General features: G+C 37.9%; 1 protein-coding gene across 2 annotated transcripts in view; it reads right to left on the bottom strand.

Moving 5' to 3' along the window:
* Positions 1-22,147, bottom strand: part of LOC306886633 (alpha-(1,6)-fucosyltransferase) — a 98,222-nt gene that overhangs the window by 71,049 nt on the left and 5,026 nt on the right. The window contains exon 1 of one of the 2 annotated variants that reach the window (XM_079443913.1): positions 9,826-10,024. The exons of the other annotated variant lie outside the window; for it this stretch is intronic. The gene's annotated coding sequence lies outside the window, so the exon portion shown is untranslated. Of the gene's footprint in view, positions 1-9,825; positions 10,025-22,147 lie in introns of those variants that run through there. 2 annotated transcript variants of the gene reach the window in all.

Here is a 22,147-nt window from a genome sequence, read left to right on the forward strand (position 1 = left end):
GCGAATATTATTATTAGGGCTGCAACTAATGATTATTTTAATAATCGATTAATCTGTCGATTATATTTTCGATTGATCGATGAATCGGATTAAAAAACCAAAAACAAGGCATTCATTTCCAACCCTTTATTCAAAAACAGAACTAAAATATTTAGAAAGTGCACAAACACGTTGCTCCTTGAACATCCCTGAGCTGTTATAATAATAATAAAATAAAATAAAAATGGACTAACACAAAAAACATACACATGTATGCTTTACATCTGCCAAATATATAGACTTTTTTTTTTAAATAAAGTGCCACCTGAGCTGCCAGAACAACAGGGGCGTGATCTAGAGCATTTTAAATGGGGGGGCCAGTCTGGGGCACTGCTTCAAAAGAGGGTGGCCGGGGGGAGGGGTTGGATACATGATGTTACTAGGCCTATATTATATAGGCTATTAATTGCACAGTGTGAGATTCATTGGTACTCACAGAACTTTGTGAGATCGCGATGAACAAAGAGTGACAGCTTTATTGGTTATGAGCGCTCTTTGCAAGCTTTCTAGGCAATCCATTTAAAATGTAGAACTTTGTTTTTTGCCCACACACATGTTGCAAAGTTTTGGGAATGACATCTGCATATTTATGCAGGATTCGCTCTCGAAGTATCAGCATATTGATAGTAATAGAAGGGACTAAATATGTGAAAATGTGCATTAAGAGAGCACCCCCACTTATTTCAGAAGCAGCCTTGGTGATTATTTCTGGAACCTGGTTGATATGCTTCTATAACTATATACAAAAACAACAAAATACAAATGTACTACATAAAATAATTTAATAAATGCATATTTACAATTTAAGCACTTAACTAAAATAAGTATTAATAAAATTAATAACTAGAGAAGGCTAACTATATTCAGCTTGCTTCCATTTAGTGAGAAAAGCCTACTCTTCACTTGAATTAGAAAAAAAAAGCTTTTCTGGTCTTCAGTGATGCGAGGATAACGTTTGAGCATACACACAATATCTGAGTAAGACCCGAGCCAATTCATAAAATAACAATGTATATTTAAAAGCACACGTCCAGTTTTGTGCGAGTGAAGGAAATCCGCTTGCGAGTGGAGAGATTCGTGCTCGCGCATTACATGATTGCGTAACATTATGCGCTCTCGACATCTATCATTTAGATCACGCTAAAATGTCTAAAATTAATCAAGAAGAGAAGTAAGCGGCCCTAGGCAGCTGACTACACATGCCAAGATCCGCCAGATGCAGTTAGAAATTTACTAAAAACAAGCCTATCGCAAGACACCTGGTAGAGGGGGCACCTGGCCACCACGTAGATACGCACCTGCAGAACAATAAATAATTTATAAAAAATAAAGAACAATACAAATCAGAAAATTTAACAGGATTTGTTTGAATGTCAGAACTTGTTCTCTACACTACACTGCAGACGCACACACTCGCAGATGCACACACACACTCACAGACGCACACACTGACACACACACACACACACACACACACACACACACACACACACACACACACACACACACACACACACTTACTTTGTTCAGACACTTTGCATTGCAGTTAACTCACTTTTTCTGTTTATTTAGTGTGAAATGCTCCCACACCTTGGATGACTTGGGTCGCACGGATTTCTCTGCCTCCGCCATGTATCTTTCCTCTACCTCCGCTCGTTTTTTATTTTAGCTCCGCCCTGTCTGTGAGGCGCCGAACTCTGCTAGCATCCGTGCGCGAGAGAGTGTGTTCACTCCGCTCCGCGCTGGTTTTTTTTTTTTTTTTTTTTTTTTTTTTAATAATCAAACGTCTCCGCGTCGCGCGACACAACGAATCGATTATCAAATTCGTTGCCAACTCTTTTAGTAATCGATTTTTATCGATTCGTTGTTGCAGCCCTAATTATTATGTTACATAATGCTTATCAAGCAGAAATTGTTCCACATTTAGAAATAGGACATATATAATAGTAATTGTAGGTTTCGAACAAAAAAAAGAAAAAGAAAAGACTTTAATATATCTGTCCACAGAACCCCTGCAGGAACTCCATGGTTCCTAAGGCTTAAAAACACTGGCTTTGGATCCTTAAATTTATATTTTACTTCTCGGAGGCACTGGACATCAGTGAAGTGAGCCGCATGAAATTTATCCAGTTGATTCACTCGCTCACATTGACGCACCGAGGGTCTCTCTTCTGTTCAGCCCAATTTCAATCATAATCCCATTATTATATTGCGATGATGCATTGTGATATATTGAATTGCGTATTGCAATGCAACACCTAGCCATAACACAATTGTTTATCACAGTTAAACAGCACATATGTAGACCGACACATACAACAGAGACAGCTTACCAAACTGTGTGTCCTATAAAAAGCTTATCTGGGACATGCGTGGATGATTCCCTCCCCCTTTAACATAAGAAAAAATATTCACGTCACTAAAAAAGGAGGAGAATATTTACTTTGTGTCAGAGTCAGCAGGAAAGCGCTCTCAGACAGGGGTAATTTGTCTTCTACTCAAGGGCATTCATGAAAAGGACTGGAAGGCGCGTGCAAGTGTCAACAGTAAAACTTTGGAGCTGAAGTATTGTATGTGAGAGAGATGCTGTTCTGAGAGCCAGAAGCATCCGTTGTTCCTATCACTGATGCTGATGTGGACTGCTCTGACCAGCAACACCCACTCTCCCCTGCTGCCGTGGCAACAGAGCTTAGGATGAATGGTGGCATCAGTTGTAATAGAAAAACATTAGGCAAGGCTCAAGTCCAAGAATGACATACATGTACACACATTAACTTTGAGAATAAAACATTTATAATGACGAAAATTAAAATCACACTTTTAATAAATAATTTTAAATTGTATGAGTTGCAACTTGAATTTAAAGAACTAAAGTTGATTTTGTAAAATTTTAAGGGCCAGTTTCAAAAGACGTTTTGTTTGAAATAAATAAATGCACATGTAGCCCTTAATGTAAATGTAAATAAGGTTGCAAAATTTAGGGTTTATTTAATACAAATTTTTAGAATCTGAAATCAGACGGAATTAATGTGCATTGACGAAAAGTAGTGCACAAAAACTTACTAAACTTACCTATTGTGAGAGATAAAGTTGAAATTGTGAAATATAAAGTCACAATCACATGAAATAAAGGCACAGTTACCATTGTATTTATGTGTTTATTTATTTTGAACTCTGAGGCAGAAACAGGCTGTCATTAAACACCTTGAATTGTTTTATGTTGGGTAGAAAATAACACCCGCTTATTCTGTGAATTGACTACTGCGGAAATGACTTTAACATGGCAACACTTAGGGAAGATAGAAATATGCCTAATTTAGATAACAATCCTGGTCTCATGCGAAGCAAAAACATTTCCCACAAGGGGGAAGTAAATGAATTCATATTTCATAGCCCAGCACTCTCAGTATAGAAGAAGGGAGAGTCGATCACAAATCTTGTGCTCTGAGTTTTAGAGCACACACAAGGCAACGCTAGTTATGTTTTATTAAATGCTCTCTTTCAGAGCTACCGCACCTATGAGATGCCAGTGCTTAATATTTTAGTGCCAGACATTGGAATTCTGACTGAGGAAGGGGAGATGTGTGGATCCTGTCTCCGCAAAGTCCAATCGGAATGATTTATGATCGGTTTGGTCATTGGCATCCCAGTCCCAGTTCTTATAGTCTTATAGTTTGGGATGGTGATGATTTATTTGCACAGGAAAAGTGGCAATTTCTGTCATACTATATAGGTCTGTTCACACCATGTCTGATGGAACAAAATAAGATATTTATCATGATTCACACCAAGTGCAATACTGGGTTTTACTTCTCCTCTTCCTTTCTGGGATTTTCTCTTAAATAATGTGTTTGGTTTTGAAAGTGAAGGCCCTCCTCCAAGTGCACACTTGGTGATGTAATGCTGCAGGGACTGTTCGGTAGGAGTCCGCTACAAAGCCAGCGTCAGTACAGATCAAATGGGACACTGATAATCAGCCTTCTAAAACCCAAAATGACAAATGGCACACCCTATGGCCTTGTGGATTTAACAGGCACTGTTGCTGCACTGGAAGACCAGTTATCTATCTATCTATCTATCTATCTATCTATCTATCTATCTATCTATCTATCTATCTATCTATCTATCTATCTATCTATCTATCTATCTATCTATCTATCTATCTATCTATCTATCTATCAGTAACGTGCGGTGAAATCTTGTCATGGGTAGGCTGTGACCTATCAATGTGGCATATATGTTCATATATTCATTCAGTTAATGTAGCAACCCAAGTTCATATCAGGCATCATCACATCGCTGCCTGCATACAGCAAAGTCAGTCATATGTGAGGCTAATGCACAATCAAATCTAATAATCAAATTAATGGACACATCTATCTTATGATGACTTATACAACAAACAAATGTTTTGTGCGGGACACAGTAAGAGAGGGAAGCGGCGCGGTGTCAGCGAACCGACAAGCAGCCTAGTCACTCCTTCAAAATGCGCAAACGCGCACAGACAGCCACGCACACGCTATTGGTCTGGTGACGGCGCACCAGGATTTGAATAGGCTACAGTCAGAAAACATTGTGTCAGCAGTACAGCTTTAAAGTACAAAAACAGCTTATTCGCTCCTACAAACTGCGCTAGGCGCACACACCGACACGCAATGAGCATCTGGCGACGGCGCACCAGGATTAAAAAAAGAGAACTAGAAAACAGTATTTTAACCCTTACGAAATGCACCATAATCGCACAGATAGACATACAGTACAAATGTGGCAGAGGTGATGGAAGAGAGAACATTTTGGTGTCAGCGCACAGCAGGCCTATAGCCCACCATCAGACAACACACACAAAGCCAATATACGGGTTTTAAAAAATTTTATAAATAAATGAATAGTTTACGTTTTAAAGGGGGTGCTTACTTTTATTGGTAGACGAAGTCCATACGTCTATCCCTCTGGACAAAGCTGTCAATTACTTTGTTGTAAAAGTCCTCTTTGTTGGGTGTATTACTCAATTTCATGAGTTGACAGCCAACGCTAGGCGCCGCTAGATGCTAGTATCGGGAAACGGGGATTGAGTGAGAGCGAGTGGATCACGTGACATGAAGCAAGCTCGGTCTCTGCCTCAATGGTGATAATTCAAGACAGCATGAGAACTGACTGCGCATGCGCAAATCTACGTAAACTACGTTCTATGGACCAAAGAGGCACTGCTAACCTCTGCCTCAATGGCCATGGCCTTGAATTTCCTGCATGAAACAATGGTTTTTAGGAGCAAACAATGGCAAAATGAGTATATTATGTGTATTCCTGAAAAACTTTGTTACAAAAAATAATATTTGGAATAAAACAAATGCAATTAATAATGTGGTTTGAGGTGAATTAATAAAGCTCTTGGAATTAATAAATGTAATGTCAACATTGGTGAGGCACTGCCTACCCTGCCTACCCTGACCGCACCTCCCTGCTATCTATCTATATATATACAGGTGCATCTCAATAAATTAGAACGTCGTAAAAAGGTTAATTTTTTCTTGTAAGTTATTTCAAAAAGTGAAACTTTCATATATTTTAGATTCATTACATGTAAAGTAAAACATTTAAAAGTTTTTTTGTTTTAATTTTGATGATTAGAGCTTACAGCTCATGAAAGTCAAAAATCAGTATCTCAAAATATTAGAATATTTACATTTGAGTTTCAATTAATGACCATCCCTACAGTATAAATTCAAGGTCTCTCTTGTTCTTTGAAACCACAATAATGGGGAACACTGCTGACTTGGCAATGATCCAGAAGATGAACATTGACGCCCTCCACAAAGAGTGTAAGTCACAGAGGGTCATTACTGAAAGGTGTGGCTGTTTACAGAGTGCTGTATCAAAGCATATTAAATGCAAAGTTGACTGGAAGGAATAATTTGGGTAGGTGCACAAGCAACACCGATGACCGCAAGCTTGAGAATACTGTCAAGAAAAGCTGATTCAAACACTTGGGAGAGCTTCACAAGGAGTGGACTGAAGCTGGAGTCAGTGCATCAAGAGTCACCACGCTCAGACGTCTTCAGGAAAAGGGCTACCAAGCCACTTCTGAACCAGAAACAACGTCAGAAGCGTCTTACCTGGGCTGTGGAGAAAAAGAACTGGACTGTTGTTCAGTGGTCCAAAGTCCTCTTTTCAGATGAAAGTAAATTTTGCATTTCATTTGGAAATCAAGGTCCCAGAGTCTGGAGGAATAGTGGAGAGGTACAGAATCCATGTTGCTTGAAGTCCAGTGTGAAGTTTCCACAATCAGTGATGATTTGGGCTGCCATGTCATCTGCTGGTGTTGGTCCACTGAGTTTTCTGAAGTCCACAGTCAACGCAGGCATCTACCAGGAAATTTTAGAGCACTTCATGCTTCCTTCTGCTGACAAGCTTTATGGAGATGCTGATTTCATTTTCCAGCAGGACTTGGCACCTGCCCACACTGCCAAACGTACCAAAAGCTGGTTCAGTGACTATGGTGTTACTGTGCTTGATTGTCCAGCAAACTCGACTGACCTGAACCCCATAGAGAATCTATGGGGTATTATCAAGAGGAAGATGAGAGACACCAGACCCAACAATGCAGATGTCCTGAAGGCCGCTATCAAAGCAACCTGGGCTTCCATACCACCTCAGCAATGTCACAAACTGATCACGTCCATGCCACGCCGAATTGAGGCAGTAATTAAAGCAAAAGGAGCCCCTACCAAGTATTGAGTACATATACAGTAAATGAACATACTTTCCAGAAGGCCAACGATTCACTAAAAATTTTTTTTTTTATTGAAGTATTCTAATTTGTTGAGATATTTGGTGGGTTTTTGTTAAATGTGAGCCTAAATCATCACAATTAAAAGAACCAAATACTTAAACTACTTCAGTCTGTGTGCATTGAATTTATTTAATACACGAGTTTCACAATTTGAGTTGAATTACTGAAATAAATTAACTTTTCCATGACGTTCTAAGTTATTGAGATGCACCTGTAAATATATATATATATATATATATATATATATGAAAGTCAAAAATCAGTATCTCAAAATAGAGACCAAAATAGAGACCTTAGACCAATTCTCACTATTAAAGGGTTAGTTCACCCAAAAATAAAAATTAGCTCATATTTTACTCACCCTCAAGGCATCCTAGGTGTATATGGAAAGGAAGTGACATGTGGCCAAGTATGGTGACCCATACTCGTAATTTGTGAATTTATCCATATTTAAAATGTTACAAACACTTTTTTCTCTAACTTCCACTAACTGTCGTACACGGAAGCCGTTCCGGGCGGATGACGTAGGACGGAGGCGTAGTGCATGTGCATGATTAGTGACGAACGCGGAAGCATGGAGGAGAGAGAGCAAAACAAAACGCAAGTCACAAATTAGAAGCACAAAACGAGGATATGTAAAGAAAAAAATGTCGGAGGAGTTCGATAGGCCAAGACTTTTTTCCTTTGCTAAAGTAAGGAAACTTTGCTTCCTTTGCTCCTGTTAACAAACTCGTGAGACTGGCATATCTCGTCGACGCATGCGCTGCACATACGTCCTACCTCATCCGTCCTACCTCATCCGCCCGGAATGGCTTGCACGTACAACAATTAGTAGAAGTGAGAGAAAAGTGTCCTGATGTTTTAAATATGCATATTTTCTTACAAAAACGCATCGATTCACTACAGGAGGCCTTTATTCATGCCCGGGTGCTGTGTGAGGCATGTTTTATTATGGATGGATGCGCTTTATTGCACTTCTTTTGGACTGTTGAAAAAAAACACCTGAACAGTGCAATTATAAAGCTTGGAAGAGCGAGGACAATTTTTAATATAACTCTGATTGGATTCGTCTGAAAGAAGAAAGTCATATACACCTAGGATGCCTTGACGGTGAGTAAAACATGGGCTAATTTTCATTTTTGGATGAACTAACCCTTTAACTAGTTGCTTTATTAGTTTAGTTTATTATTAGTTGGTTCAACCGAAATTTTACAAAGCTACGAGAATACATTTCTCGTAGTATTCTCGTAGCTTCGTAAAATTACGGTTGAACCACTGATGTCACATGGACTATTTTACCGATGTCCTTGCTATGTTTCTGGACCTGTGAACATTGCAGTTGCATTGCTGTCTATGGAGGGTCAGACAGCTCTCAGATTTGATCAAAAATATCTTAATTTGTGTTCCGAAGATGAACAAAGGTCTTATGGGTTTGAAACAACATCAAAGTGAGTAATTAATGACAAATTTTTCATTTTTGGGTGAACTAACCATTTAAAATATTGTTCAATTATGTAAACATTGCGTTAAAAAAGATCCAATGAAAACTTGGTAATAAACAGATTTTTTTTTGTCTCGTCCATTGCTATCACAATGCCAAAAATCAAACATGTTTGTGATTGTACTTTGTCCCAAAAGACTTGGTCCCAAAGTACTAGTACTTTTGTACTACTATGAATCCTTTCAGTCCAATAATATTTAGAATCATGCTGCATGTGCACAAAACAAAGTACATATCATCAAGCTCATTACAAACATTGACTTACTCAAGCTTTTGCTGTAAGTCAGCAGTCTTCGAGATTAAAGGTGGAATGAAAGGTGACGTGTCAGTTGGCATGTGATGGGCACCAGTGTAATGTTTCTATTCATGCTGGGCAGCAGCTGCGGGCTAGCAATGTCTTTACAAGCATGCAGGGAAGAGGCGGCAACAGCAAACCACAAACAGTCCTGCAGTGTATTCACACTGTAAATGTGTGTGGATCTGCATCAGGTATAAGTGCATACACACACAGATCTCACTGGAGGAGGTAGAAGCACAGATGGGCATTTCTGGATGGCTGCGTCTCCTGGAGGGGTCAAAAGCAGTGGGAGGTGTCGGCAGTCCTGTAATGCTGTTATACCAGCACCTCACAAAACACTCACATTTTCTCAAACATATGCTGTCACTGAAAAGTGTATGTGAAAATGACAAGAGATCTGCAGTCTTAGACAGCTAGTCAAGGCTGTACGTTGTGTGATTTTTGCTGTCCTTAATGACAGCTGCTTGTCAGATTGTATAATGCTATGATGTGACCCCAAAGAGACCCTCGGCAGACTGTGCGATATCAGCATTCTTTTATGTCACAATTCACAATGCACATTTATACTGGGTGACACATAAGGTGCGTTCATGCCATGTCAGAATTACCGTTACTATAAGATTCTGACTTGTAAAATGGGTTTGTGTCCTTGTAGAACTCATAAATCCAACTTATACCACCTGACCACTGAAACATCATGTGAAAAACCTTCAAAATGCCAGTGGCTTCAGCAGTTATTTTTAAATATTTCTGTTTATTAATTCACATAATTTTCTAGTGTTAATGTCTTAATCACACAAGAATAATCTTAAAATAAACGAAAAAAAATACAATACTGTTTGATTTAGCTGCAATTACAAATTTTCCTGCTAAATAAATTACGTTTATTATTAAGGCATTTGCATAAAAATTGTATACTTGTACTGTCATTTTAATATACTGGTCAGTCTGCATCACTATAGTCTGTGTCACATTCTCATAGGTCTGTCACAATTATTACATTTTGACTGGTGATCAGTTTTTTATACAAATAATCGTGATTAATGACTGTGATTAATTTTGGTAATAAAAATGTAACTGTCAGTTTTTTTCATGTCACAGTGCAAGCAGTGTAAATTCAAAAGGCCAAAAATACACTAAATACACAAATATGAAAACAAAGTGAAACCAAGCTTAACAATACACATAATAACCAACCTGAGCTGCATCAGAAGCTTCATCACAAAGGCAATTAATCTGTGAGGAAGTCACACAAAGCAAACAAAGACTTTCTGACAAAAGAATGCTTTTACGATCTGCGGATGTTGTCTAAGATAGCGACGTCTTGGCATTGTTCCTACAGTGTGCACCCGCCTCAAGATGAACTAAGTTCCTGAGTGTATTTCCATGTGTGTGTGTGTGTGACTCACATAAGAATTGGTGAGTCCAAAGAAAAAGGAAGTGGAGAGAGAAAGGAAAATGCAGGGTAGACTGAAATAGTCTGAAACAAAACTATGTTTGGTCTCATTTCTCCAAATGCTGCTCTCTTTCTCCCTCTCTTCCTCCCATAGACACAATCACAAGTGTTCACAGTTTGATTCATTTCTGTTAGTTCTCTTGAGTTTTGAGGCTTTTAGTCAGTGTCTATTAGTTTGAAGCCATCTACATGCTACTCCTATACTAGCATATAATTGACAAATTAACCTTTAGCAGATACATGTCTAAATGTTACAGTCTTTCTCTTCTCGGAAAAAAATTAGTGACTCATCCTGCACTACACAAAATTGTGTCCAATCAAATGCTCTATAAACCACCTGCAAATCATATGGTGTGTTTGAATCATATGGGAAAGATTGTATTTATTGAACGAACATGAACATGTAATTAAAAGTCAGGAAATCTTTTTTTTTTTAATTCAGATTCCACATTGGGGGTGTCAGTAAGAAAGTACAGGGAGACACCATTGATGTACAGAGAGATGCAATAGTCTGCATTGATGGTAAATTTATTGAAATTAATTAAATTATTATGGTCACATTTTCTAAGTCCAATTCTCACTATTAATAAACCATTAACTATGACTTTTGCCTCAATAAACTAATTTGCTGCTTATTAATAGTTAGTAAGGTAGTTGTTAAGTATAGGTACTGATTAGGGATGTAGAATGTGGTCATGCAGAATATGTGCTTTATAAGTGATAATAAACAGCCAATATGTTAGTAACAGGCATGCTAATAAGCAACTAGTTAATTGTAAGAATTGATCCCTATACTAAAGTGTTACCTAAAATTATGTGTTTCCCATTTAAAATAAAACAAGCTAATTATTATTATTATTAATGTTGTGGTTAAAAAAGCCAAGTAGTAAAACAGAAAAACAAACAAAAAAAAAAACTAACAGTTGTATATGTCTGTCCTAATTCATTTTCACACATTATTTTACAGTTGTATAGCTAAACCTTCGAGCATTTATTTTACATGAAATAAGACCTTGTGTACAATTCTTTCTGTGTTCAAGTAAGGTCTGTTTTGGGTTTGGTTTCATGTTCATGTTTTCATGTCTTTTATTTTGAAGTTTAGTCACAGTTCTTGTTTGTTTCATGCTTCCCTTGCCCTCATGTCGTCATGTTATTGTGTCATGTTCTGATTGGTTCTCTTGTTCATTGTGTCATGTTCTCATTGGTTGTCTTAATCATGTGTCTGGTTTCCCATTGGTTTGTTCATGTCATGTGACTCTCATTGTTTGCTATAAGTAGCCATGTCATTGCCTTTGTTCCTTGTCGTGTATTAATGTTATAACCTGCTGTCGGTGAGTCTAGTCTGTTCATGCCATGCCAAGTCTGTTTCAAGTCAAGTCTTCGTCTGTTTGGATTATGATTTTGGATTTCACCTTTGTACATAAACTGTACTTGGGTTCATCACTACGCTCGCCTCCAGTGGACTATCATTACAGTTCAATGATTCTCATTTTAAATATAGAGAAATGCTCTCAACTACTACACTACTGTGCTGTTGTTTGTGATTAGATTTGCATGGTAATTTGGAAAGTTCATATTTAAATGCCACAGCAATACCAGAATTACGAGTTGGAAACCGAAATATTTTCAGAGATAGAGGCGTCAGTAAAAAAATATGTGGGACACCATAGAAGCAGTGTCTGTACTGATGGTAAATTTGTTGAAATGAATGAAATTATTATTTGTTTCCCATTAACATTAAAACTAGCATATGAGTTGCATTTACAAAATATGACAGTATTACGATAAAATATGACGATTCAATTTACATCACCCTTAAACAAAGCATTGTTTATTTATAATTTCATATGATTTTTTTTTTTTTTTTTAAGTGGTCTTTTTTTTTTTTTTTTGTAGAACCAAGTGATTTGAATACGCCTGACATCGTAATTATGGCATCCTAACTTGTAAATACGAACTTCCCAGGAGGACTTGAATGCACCAATAGATCATTTTTGACATAATTAAAGCCTGCTACCAATTAAAAAAGAAAAAAAAGCCTCCTGTTGCAATAGGAAATAAATCAATACAGAAAATAAAATGCGATTTAATGGTGTTTTAAAATAGGAAAATCTTAAGACTTGCAAATTAATGTTTAATGGCTGTGAACCAAATGCTGAATAGAGCAAGTGTGCAAAATTTTAAACAGAGCATAAATTTCCTCTCAAACTAGAGTGCAATGTGTGAGAGGTGCTGTTCCATCCCCTAGAGCCCCGCAGGCAGTGCAGATCAGGAGTTAAAACATGGAGGTGGGGGCTTTTGCATAGTGGATGATAATATGGATAAGCAAGAAGCCAGTGAGATTGTCGGTTTTGAATATAAAAATTACAGGCAGGAGAACAGCATGGAGACCCAAGCTAAGCAAGAACACAAAACCACATACAACATGCATAGACACACATGTACTCTTACACATCACTTCTTTAATTCTGAGACTAACTTCATGCTAATAAAGCTTCTGATCGTGTAAATTTGGAGCATCAGAATATTTATGCATGGAAACACATAAACATGCACATGTTCAAATGTCTATTCTCCGGTTCCTGTATGCATAGCTAGTAGGGTATTTGAACATTATGTTACAGTAAGTGATGTTCGTATTTGAATTAGGGCTGTGCAGTCAGTTTTAATGATATGTTGATGAGTGTTTCGTCCAAAAAGCAGTGCTGTTAGTTGCCCCAAGGGCTAAAATGCAGGGTGACAGAAAACAGGAAGCTGTAGGGAAGGGTGTTAAAGAATAAACTCGGCTAAATGTGGTTTGTCCTCAGGCCATGTCTGCCAAATTGTTCCATATTCATCTTGTGTTAGGGCTGGCTGGTAAACTTCTTTTGGCATCTGTGTTGTCAAAGAACATGCACACTGTGGTTTGATGAAGATAATGCATGGTTAGTGTTAATACTGGTACATTAAGAATGAAAAAAAACTCATAAAAAAATGGAAAATCCCTCTCAAGGGCCTTTTAACTAATAGAGTTGACGTTCACACTGACTGCAGTTTGTTTCTGTTTGTTAGTAGGGTGTTATACAAGAGCAACTGCTTGGAATGATTCATAATTATATATAAATATAAATGGATTTTAAGAAATGATCTTTAAAGCATTTTATATTATACACTGCTGAGAAAATGTTCATGAACCTTCTGTCAAAAATCACACTTAGGATCAGATTTCTTGTTTGATTATGGATCATAATCAGTAAACCTATCTTAGGGGTGGCAGTAAAGTAACATAAGGAGCTGTGTGGTCAACATGAATGTTGCAGGATTAATCCCAGTTCTATCATTATCGCGCCCTTGAGCAAAGTGTTTAACCTCAGGTTACATCGGATTCTAGCATTGAATGACTAGATCGATAGTGTCCTGTTTGAAAAATGACAGCAACATTAGGCCTCTAAGCATATAAAACACAAGAAGGCAATTCAAATGCAGGAGAAACGAGAGAAGGCAGGAAAATCAAAACTACTCATTTGCTAAGAGAATGGCAACCAAAAACTACATATGTGACCCTGGACCACAAAACCAGTCATAAGGGTAAATTTAAAAAAAATTAGATTTATACATCATCTGAAAGCTGACTAAATAAGCTTTCCATTGATGTATGGTTTGTTAGGACAGGTCAATATTTGGCAAATCTGGAATCTGAGAGAGCAACAAATATCAAAACATTGAGGAAATCGCCTTTAAAGTTGTCCAAATGAAGTTCTTAGCAATGCATATTACTAATCAAAAATTAAGTTTTAATATATTTACAGTAGGAAATTTACAAAATATCTTCATGGAACATGATCTTTACTTAACGTCCTAATGATATTTGGCATAAAAGAAAAATCAATCATTTTGATCCATACAATGTATTTTTGGCTATTGCTACAAATATACCCGTGCTACTTAAGACTGGTTTTGTGGTCCAGGGTCACATATAGCCTCTTTTGCAAACTACAAACATGAGGCCACCATAACAACAAAATACACACACCAGTTATCTGATAGAAGCAACATCATTCATATAATGAGAACGAGATAATCTAGTTTTTGAATAAAGAGATCAATGGTCTGTTTATTAAATGGCATCACTGGCATGGACCCAAACATCTTTCAACCCCACAGACAAAACAATTAGCATAAAATGCTATTTTGTTCCTATTTGATGACAGAAGCAAATCCAGAAAACACTGGCCTGGTAAAACTTTGACAAAGCTGCCTCCTTAAAAAAAAAAAAAAAAAATCAATGGCCGCACAAAACAAAGCAGTAAAATCCTTACAGATATTCTTAAGTGAAAATCTATGGTTTGGAAACCCTCTTCCTACCTAACAGATTTTTCTGATAGTCTAAAATGTTAGCCTTAACAAGCAAAGGCGTAAAAGGTTCATCCAGGCATAAGGCAGTCGTCTCTCAGGATATCTTTAGCAAAACAAGACAGTGCTGGACTACTACATTAAAAAAGTGGTTAAATAAACAATCACGAGTCAGCAGTTCATTCAGACATGCTCACAAATCTCTGCCACAATGCCCAAGCCACTTCTGTAGTCATTAAGAAAGTATGTGAGTTTTCACTTGAATCAAAAGACTATTCTAACGACTCTCTAAATTGTTTTTCTTTAAACTTTTTTTTGTAATTAACTGCTTAATAAAAAGACACAGTCAAAAAAAAAACATTAATAATTAACTGATTAATTTGTACGGTGAGAAAATATTTCACCTTATAGACCTAAAATCAAGTCAACTTTTTTGGCACTTAAGTCCAACTAGAGTCTAGAGCCTTATACAAAGTATTGATTTCTAGTGATATATCAGGCTCCAGCAGAGTAACAGACCAGGAAACAATTGGTTGGAAACTCAAATGCTAGGCTGATATAAGAGAATGTCATTGCTGGGGCAATAAAAACCCCTCATAAACTAAGTGCATGACTGGCACATATTAAAATGCTCTTGTGGCACACGTTTACCAGACATTTTATTGAAGCATGAAAGGTATGATGAAGGCAAGATACAGTACAACATTTGACTACAAAATGTATTAATGTCAAAAATATGCAAACTACATGATTGCACATTATATATGCAACACAGTTATACAACCACATCAAACTGAATAACTGACCCAATCTACTTTTCAAACCCTTTAAAAAAACAACAAAGAAGCATGCCATTTTAAAAGGTGTCAAAAATTTCCAGCCCTTTAGATCAAGGCATCTTTCACATTGTTTTCCTGACTGCACGGGATAAACAAACCTGTCATATGCAATTTTATCATGCATCCACTAGTCAACATCACCCCGCAGAGGCTTTCAGAGAAAAGATGGCACGTGACATCTTTATATAGAGGGAGGAGAATGCAAAAATATGTTTGCATTTTCTAAGACCATAAAAGTAAGTTTAAATTGAGGAGGTTAAATATCAAAACAACACTCAGGAATTTAACATGTGCTCTAGTGTGTGTAGGAGTCCTCCCTAGGACACTCATAAACCCTGGTAAGACAATTAATCAGAGACAAAAAACAATAAGCTTTTATCTTGTCTTGAGCCGTACTCAAATTGGCACTGCAAAAAACGCCTAAGACAACACTGCAAACCAGGAGACTACAGCAGACGAAGCAGGGTAAACAATTAACTGATGTTTTATTTTGAACTAATATACTGTACAGTTCAAAGTTTTGGGGTCCATATGATTTTTTTTTTTTTTAAATCAATACTTTGACGAATAAGACATTTACAATGTTACAAAAGATTTCTACTTAAAACAAATGCTGTTCTTTTGAAGTTTCTGTTCATCAAAGAATCCTGAAAAAATGTATGGTTTCCACAAAAATATTAGGCAGCAAAACTGTTTTTTATATTAATAATAATAATAAATGTTACCTTAACACCAAATCACCATATTAAAGTGATTTGTAAATGATCATGTGACACTGAAGACTGGAAAAATGGCTGCTGAATATTCAGCTTTGCCATCACAGGAATATATTACTTTTTTAAATCGTTAGACACTTAAACATACATTCCATTTATATTCTATAAAATGCTACTACATTACAAATAGACATGAGTGACAGAGCACCCAAAAGCAGCATATCAGGCATATTGACGACTTATGTTTTGTCTGTTCATCAAGATAATAAAATGTGTTTCTTCAAGCGTGTGCCTATGCATCTAAGCAACGGCATTTCTTGTCAAATGTCAGTCTGTCGTGTCTTACAGGTCATCCGCTACAATGGCTGATAGATGAGCACAATTACCCACCGCTGCACAGAAAGCACCTGCATTTGATTGATGTTAATTTCACACCCTCAGCCAAAGAGCTGTATTCTAAAGTCTAACCTTGACTAAATCAAAAGAAACCAAAAAACCTTTGGTTCTGTATTGGAACTAAAGGGGGAAAAACATTATCCAAGGCACATATGTAATGGGCCACAACTCTTTGTCTGGAGGAAAAAAAGACAAACAAAAAACGGAGTGATGAATCGTGGAGGAGTTCGGAGACGCAAATAACTCTGACAGTCTGATCCATTGCCCAGGGCAAGAATGTGAAATGGAAAAGTTCTCATCAGGAATGGAGAGGCCTTCCTTTGAGGAAATAAATGGCACCCACACCTCCAGCTCGTGGAGAGGAGACAGAGAGATAATGAAACGGCAGGCGCATGTTTTTCGACTTTTATGAATTCTATTTGATCTTGCTTCTGTCGTCACTTGTTGGCAAAAACATAAACTAACTCACTTGTGCCGCTGGTGCCGAGGGTGGGCAGGACAGCAGAGGGAATATGACAAGGAATGCAAGCAAGCAACAGATGCAAAACAGAGTGGCCAATTACACCGTGCTGTAAAAATCGCTGGGTGTGCGGCACGAGAGAAGGAGATGAGGTGATTCATTCAGACAAATGATACCTCTCTCACAAGCTGCCTCCTGCTAGAACGGCATATATGTCACGCCAGGTTTCCAGCTAGTATGCGAGGTAAAAAGTTAGCGCATGAATGCAACACATGAACCACACAAAGGAAGCTGCTAATGAATAATGTTGAGTGATTTCAAATAAATGTTGTAGTGCCATGCGGTAGGCCACAGGCGTTCAGAAGCTTTTGCAGAGCGCACTGTGATCGCCTCCCAAGGGCATCTCAACTGCCCTGAAATTCTATTTCCCAATGCCGAAAAGCCTGTTTATGCACGACTGTTAATGCTCACAAAAGACGCTCTGATCACACCAATAAACCGTGCAAATCACTGAAGCACCGAAACATCCATTCGCACCAAACTCAAGCGTGCAGCAATGCAGAGTCTGTCAGTAGGCACGCTGATTAGCATGGATGTCAGTGGAGCACTAAATAGCAGAGGTGGACAGAGTACGAAAATATTTTACTCAAGTAACAGTACCATTACCTTAATTACATTTTACTTAAGTACAAGTAAAAGTACCAGTCTAAAAATCCATTTAAGTAAAAGTAAAAAGTAGCCCATTTAAAATTTACTCAGAGTAAAAATTACTTAGTTACTTTTTAACAGTGGGAGGGATGCAACAATGGGATAGGCCAAGGGTGTCAAACTCAGTTCCTGGAGGGCCACAGACCTACACAGTATAGATATAACCCTTGTTAAACACATCTGATCTAGCTATAGCTGGATCAGATGTGTTTAATTAGGGTTATATCTATACTAATCATTTAGGTCTAATCAAATAGGGTTATATCTATACTAATCTAATCATTTAGGCCTATTTGAAAACTACATGTTGGAGCAGGGTTGGAACTAAACTCTGCAGGGCTGCAGCTCTCCAGGAGTTGACACCACTGGGATAGGCCTATAAATCTGTTACCAGGCAAATTAAATCAGTATCAACAAAATTAATCTTTGCAATGCAGAGGAAACACAGAAGCTTCATCTAAAGTGGCATTTAGACATATTTACGAGAAATTTAAGTGAAAACGTTGGGGGGCTTAAATGAAAAAATGGCCAGATGATGTAACTGTCTGGAGATTGTACATAAGAAAAAGTCTCAAAGGCTAAAACTCTTGGGGAATTTTTTTTTTGGCAAACATAGTTTGCCATTTTTAATTATTTCTTAAAATTTGTATATTTAATTATTTATTCATTATATTATTAACTACACTGTTTGCCAAATACAAATCAGTGTGGGCTAACCACACAACAGTTTTACAAATACAATGTATCTGTTAAAATAATATAAAACACTTGGAAAACACTGTCTGCCAAATCAAAGTCAGTATGGGTTTTTAAAAAGAAAAAACAAATTGTGAGGACGTTGAAAGTATCAACAGAACAAGTACAAAGCTGAACTACTGGCATTACTGAGCCTGGCTCATTAATGTGTTTGTAATCTAGATGGATTAAGCTTCTTTCCGTTTTGTTGTCAGTACTCCTCTGGCCAGTTACAAAAATCTCTTGACTAGCCAGGAAAGTGAGTATGTCTAACAAATGCATGAAGGGCACATAACCAGCAATACAACTTCACATAATCATTTATCAGTGTACACATTAAATAAAGAGTCCTGCTGAACAATACAGTAAAATCAATGTCTACTAAATCTTATAACATATTCCGCTTGTGAAACCACAGCATGTTGTAGTTGGCAACTCTTGATCCCAATTAAGACAACCTGTGCCTTTTCAACACAAAAGGGCTTGCCACAACACTATGAGGATTAGCGAAAAATTAAGTCGACAAATCCACTGATCAGATTATCTCTCCGAACAGGATCTTCTCTGCCTTACACGCCTCTTGCTGGCAGAGGCTAATGCTACTCCATGGTGTCTAAACTGTAGTCGATAGCTTGGCTCAAAGATGCTGCTCTGCAAGCAGTCGATTTCAAAGTGAATGAAAGAAGAAGGACGGAAGAAGGAAATAGACATTGCAACAGAGAGATGAAAAGAGTGAAAGGGAGGTTAAAGAAAGGGCACTTTTATCAAACAATTCGTCACCTGCGCGGTAAGGGAAAATGGTGCTTTTACCGTTTACCAGGCTGTACTTTTTCTGCACTGCTCAAAAAGACTGAAGAAAAGGACAGAACCCAGAATGTGATATATCTCCGCACAGCACCCTGTCTTTCTGTCATCAGTGTCACATGAAAACCTCCTCTGGCTCTGTACCAAATTAGCATTCGACTCATCCTCTGCCCTGTGGCTGCACTACTGAAAACCACCGGCAGCAGATAAACACTGTGATCATAGCGTTTCTGAGTGTACAGATTTAAACTTCAAATGGCCAGCGGTTACTTGACCTTGCCCTGCAATACTTTTTAAGGAATAACTGATGTATGGAGACAAAACTGCAAGTAGCATGCTGACACGCAAACTGACACATGTGAAGTATAGTAGTATGAAAACGTTCAATCGGAAGATTGCGATGACCAGTGTTGGGGGTAACGCATTACAAGTAACGTGAGTTACGTAATAATATAACTTTTTCAAGTAACTAGTAAAGTAACACATTACTTTTTAATTTACAAGAAAATATCTGAGTTACTTTTTTCCCCATTTACTGACTGACAGTGCGCTGTGTGAACATGCTGTTACTGTAGTTCTAGACTAAATGTGAATGTGCATTAATTCATCCCACTCACAAAAAACAGATTTAGTATTCATTAAAATGAATTAAAACAGTGAAATGCAAACTCAGAATATGACGCAAACTGCAATAATTAAATATGTTAAACGACACAAATGTATCTAATCCCATTTTATAAACCAATGTCTTTGCTGCTGACCTTTGATGATCCAGTTCAACCATACTAATAAGCAAAAATGACTTTAGATAAACTAACAATTGTGCTTCATTTTATTAATGAAGAGTGTTGAACCTTCTTATTCTGAGTTCTACTTTACAGACGTGAATTTACTTTTCCTTCAGCCTGAGGTTTATTCATTACACTTTTTGGTATGAAAGGGCTTTTACATTTGCTATGATTAGAACTTCTTGTATTAAAAACAATCAAGCCCTGCTCATATTTAAAAAATAACGCAAAAGTAACGTAACACATTGCTTTCCATAAAAAGTAGCTAAGTAACGTAATTAGTTACTTTTTTAGGGAGTAATGCAATAATGTAATGCATTACTTTTAAAAGTAACTTTCCCCAACACTGGCGATGACAACCTGAGTTAGCTGTCTGGCTTAAACCCAGTTGTGGTTTGCTGCAGTTTTTGTTCTGTGTAGGCGGCAGAGCCCACCTGAGCCGAACCCCTGGGCCAACAGCTTTACTCAGTGGGTGAGGGGCAGCTGGGCTTCTAGCCAAAAGATATAGCTGAGATTTTCACACAAAACCAACAACGAGCAACAACTTAAGTGTTCAATTCAGATTATGCAAACAGTAATGGATGGAGGCAAATATTTTACTAGTGCTCCGAGTGCTAAGGTTCAAACAGGAAGGTCTGGCGGGGTCTCATCAAGCATTCCCTCTAATATTCCATAGTACACCTTGTTTTCACAACTGAGGAGTGGGGAAGCAATTTTTAGAAGGCAGAAATGACAGAACGGGGAAGAAAGAAAGAGGCAAACAGATAGCAAGAGAGAGGGGGCAGATTGGGACTTACAAAAGCACACTCAATATGTCTGTGTCCCGTGAGGTTTGGACTGAAGGGCAGGAGACAGAAAGGACAAGTGATTGTTGAGTGGTGATGGCATAAACCAAGTGATGGTATGGAAGCAGATGCTGCTACAACAAGCTAAGTAAAGTGCATTACCCACCATGCCACCTGCAACTGACAGGCTGTATCATGCACTCTGAGAGTCAATATGCTTGAAACGTTTGAAGATATCAATCAGCACAAAGTGAAATCCAATCATGAAATCCCCCTGAATCCTCTTAGTATGACAATCCCCCACCTCTACTTGGTGCATAAAGGGGATAAAAAGAAGCCGACGTAAAGTTCTGACCAGTGGCGTAACTTAGGCGGGCCCCCTGGGCTGAACGGTTATGAAGCACATACAAACACACAGCGCTCGTGTCTAGAAGGGAACCCATATAAGCGAATTTGTGCCTATGGACCCCAGTGCGACTGCACTGCCTGTACTGTCTGTAGTTAAGCCACTGATTCTGACAATCAACAATCATAGTGGTGTTTGAGCTTGACCTACTTCAACCTGATGACTCCTGAAGGCGTTCACTCAGTGGATGAGATGCCCTAACCCTCCAATTTGGGTTTGTTTAATAACATTCCAGACATATTGTCTGCCCTCTGATCCTACCTCTGTTGCTCTTTATTCAGATCTCCATCCATCGTTTTGAGCACTGCAGAGATGCATAATTGTCCCAGAGAAGCCGTTAGCATTCCACAAGGCATTAGAGATGCTATTGAGCATGCTCCAGTAGAGCTGAGACAGCAGTCTCACTCAGGTCAGTGCTGAGCAATGCAGACTACAGGACTAGATGCCTCAAAAATGCTTTCATCATCTTTACCTCCTGGGTATTCAGCCTAAAGCCTATTTGGACGAGACTAGTTTTCCCTGAGAAGGTCAGGTAAATTTGTGTTTCGCAAATGTACTTTCTGTACACATCTGTTTTTTTTTTCCTCCTCACACAGCCTAAGTAAAATTTGTCTTGCAAATTATCTAATGTTTTACTACAAACCTAAGAAAACTTATCCCACGTATACAGGGATGTCTGTGATTGTGGCATATCAACCACAACGACTCTCCTCACTTACTTTGAAGTAAAGCTAAATTTCTCACTCCACTATCAACTGCACCTTCATTATGGATTTTTTTTTTTGCCAACTTTTGAGTAAGAAAACAGTTGTTGGTTCAAGTAATTTTTTATTTATTTTTTATATCAGATGTAAAAAGAAAATTAAATCTTGATTACTTCAATGGGTTTTATGATGAATGCACCTTCTGTAACACCCACATCCAGACAACAGACACTCCCATCTGAGTAGGGATGTCAGTCCCCTTCAAATCAGTACTCTGCTTCTTACTATAACTCAAACATCATCGGGGTTTGGGAAAATGAATCCCATCAAAAACAGCTATTTACTGTACCTCATATATACTGTTCTGTTTTTCACACCTTGTCTCTATCT

Source organism: Barbus barbus (assembly GCF_936440315.1).
Source record: "Barbus barbus genome assembly, chromosome: 20".
Lineage (NCBI taxonomy): Eukaryota > Metazoa > Chordata > Actinopteri > Cypriniformes > Cyprinidae > Barbus > Barbus barbus.